The following is a 3,200-nucleotide window of genomic DNA, read 5'->3' as shown; positions in this document are numbered from 1 at the left end:
TGCGTCTGTCGCCCTCCCAAGAGGAGTGGCCTGTGGGATTGGGCTGAAACCGGCTCTCCAACCAGCGCTCCAGGGTATGTCCGGGCCCATCTCCCTCAGTATCGATTGGATGGACCCCAGCAGCAAGCTAACCTACGGGTCGGAGCATCTGCCCCCTGGTGGTCAGTGCATGTCATAGTGAGCAGCTGAGCAGCCTTAGCATATCATTAGCATATTACACTTTCATTAGTTGTTCGGTTGTTCTGCCGTTCAGTCTACTTGCATATTACCCTTTTATAATATAGGACTAGTGGCCCAGCACGCAATATCGTGCGCAGTAGGCTGCCCACCACTTCCGCGGGAGCTGATGGGAGGGAGCTGCGCTGCTTCCACAGGAGCCGCGCCACTTCCGCAGGAGGTGGGAATGAGCCGCTGGCGCCCGTGGGAGCCAGGAGCGAGCCGCGCCGCTTCCGCGGGAGGGATCGGTGTCGCTTCCTTCCGCGGGAGCCATGAGGGACCCATATCAATTCAGCAGGAGCCAGCGGATGCCGCAGTGCACCAGCGGGAGCTGGCGGGAGGGAACCATGCTACTTCCACAGAAGCCACGCCACTTCTGCGGGAGGCAGGAGAGAGCTGAGCTGCCTGCGCCCGAGTGAGCCAGAAGGGAGCCGCACCACTTCCACAGGAGCCGGAAGGGAGCTGCCTGCACCCGTGGGAGCCGGGAGGGATCTGCGCTGATTCCGTGGGAGGGACCTGCAAGCATGATTCCGTGGGAGGGAGCTGCGCCGCTTCTGTGGGAGGTGGGAGAGAGCCGTGTCACTTCCGCAGGAGGCGGGAGCAAGCTGTGCAGCTTGGGGAGGCAGGAGGGAGCCACTGCCGCCACCCGTGATGGGGGGGTGGCAGGGACCTAGAGGTGCTCCATGCGTGCACAGCCTCGGTTGTTACTGTGACACTGTAATGGACAATTTGCATATTACCTCTTTATATATATATATATATATATAGATGGTTTTGCTGTTCAAAGTAATTTTGGAAGCTCACTGACTTAAAGGCTGATCTAGGTCTTTCTCTCCCCCAAAAAGATAGTATGAAAATAAATATTAGTTCTTTTCACAAGAACCATACTACTGAATCTCCTCATGTATTTATATGCTATCATATACTGTTATGAGGTTGTCTTTTTTTTTGGTATTTGTTTATTGTGGTAAAATATACAGCACATAAAATTTTTTTTTTAATTGCTAAAAGTATTACAAAGGGTATTACATATGGGTCCTCCCCCCCCCCCCCCGCCCTTGACAATCCCCTGGCCTCCCTTACCCCCCAGTGTCTTATGTCCATTGGTTGATCTCTTACCCCCCTCCCTCCTGCCCCCCAACCCTCCCTGGCCTTCCCGCTGCAGTTTGACAATCAGTTTGAGGCAGCTCTGCCTCTGTATCTATTATTGTTCAAAAGTTTGTAATGGTCTTTATTATCCATGAATGAGTGAGATCATGTGGTATTTTTCCTTCATTGGCTGGCTTATTTCACTTAGCATAATGCTCTCCAGTTCCATCCATGCTGTTGCAAATGTTAAGAGTTCCTTCTTTTTTACAGCAGCATAGTATTCCATCGTGTAGATGTACCACAGTTTTCTAATCCATTCATCTACTGATGGGCACTTAGGCTGTTTCCAGATCTTAGCTATGGTGAATAGTGCTGCTATGAACATATGGGTGCACATATCCTTTCTGATTGGTGTTTCTGGTTTCTTGGGATATATTCCTAGCAGTGGGATCACAGGGTCAAATGGGAGTTCCATTTTTAGTTTTTCGAGGAAACTCCATACTGTCTTCCATAGTGGCTGCACCAGTCTGCATTCCCACCAGCAGCAGCACATAAAATTTACCATTTTATCATTTTTAAGTGTATAATTCAGTGACATCAATTATATTCACAATGTTGTACAACCATTACTACTATCTATATTCTAAAACTTTATCATTACCCCAAACAGAAACCCTATAACTATTAAGCAATAACTCCCCATTTCCATTCCTTTATTTTTTTAAAAATCTTTACTGTTCAAAGTATTACATATGTTCACCTTTTCCCCCCATTGGCCTCTTCTAGCCTGTTCCACTCCCTCCCCAGGCCTTCACCACCCTATAGTTTGTGTCCCTGGGTTATGCATATATGCATACAAGTTCTTTGGTTGATTTCTTCCCACTCACCCACCCACCCCTGCCTTCCCTCTGTGATCAGATCCATTCCTTTATTTTTAATTACAGTCTCAAAGGACTTAATAACTTTCAAACTATGACATGCTGCCACCAAGTGGCAAGACAGTGTCATGGCTGCCCAAGATTAGGAATTGTTTTTAAAAATAATCCAAGGTAGGTATGGGGGGAATTGTTTCAAAAATAATCCAAGGTATGCCCGGCAGATGTGGCATCAACCCAGGAACCAGGAAATCGCAATTCGATTCCCAGTTGGGGCACATGCCCAGGTTGCGGGCTCAATCTCTAGTAGGGGGTGTGAGGCAGTCAATCAATGATGTTTCTCTCTCACCGATGTTTCTATCTCTCTATCCCTCTCCCTTCCTCTCACTCTCTAAAATCAATTTTTATTTATTTTTTATTTTTATTTTTAAAATATATTTTATTGATTTTTTTACAGAGAGGAAGGGAGAGGGATAGAGAGTTAGAAACATCGATGGGAGAGAAATATCGCACCTCCCACTGGGGATGTGCCTGCAACCAAGGTACATGCCCTTGACTGGAATCGAACCTGGGATCTTTCAGTCCGCAGGCCGACACTCTTATCCACTGAGCCAAACTGGTTAGGGCTAAAATCAATTTTTAAAAATCCAAGGTAGGTATGGGGAAAATAAGTGAAAATGTAGATGAAATAAAACTGTCATAATTTGGTAATTGTTGAACCTGGGTGATGGGTACATGGGAGTTCATTAGTCTAGTTTTTCTACATTTGTATGTTTGAACTTTTCCAGAACAAGTATTAAAATTTCACCTACAATGTTATAAACACTGTGTATAGATTTCATATTTTTAAACCCCAGAAAACATTGGACACATCAGTACTGCACAAATACTGTATTTCTCAAGGTATTTTTAAAATGTGAGAAAACACTTTATGCATAATAAAAGTATCAATTATACATTAATTTTAAATCCTATAACTAGATAGCAGATTTCCAAGATTACATATTTATACTAGTTAAC

The sequence above is a fragment of the Myotis lucifugus genome, unplaced genomic scaffold (genome assembly GCF_000147115.1).
Source record: "Myotis lucifugus unplaced genomic scaffold, Myoluc2.0 scaffold_424, whole genome shotgun sequence".
Classification (NCBI taxonomy): Eukaryota; Metazoa; Chordata; class Mammalia; order Chiroptera; family Vespertilionidae; genus Myotis; species Myotis lucifugus.
This window is presented reverse-complemented; position numbering follows the sequence as displayed.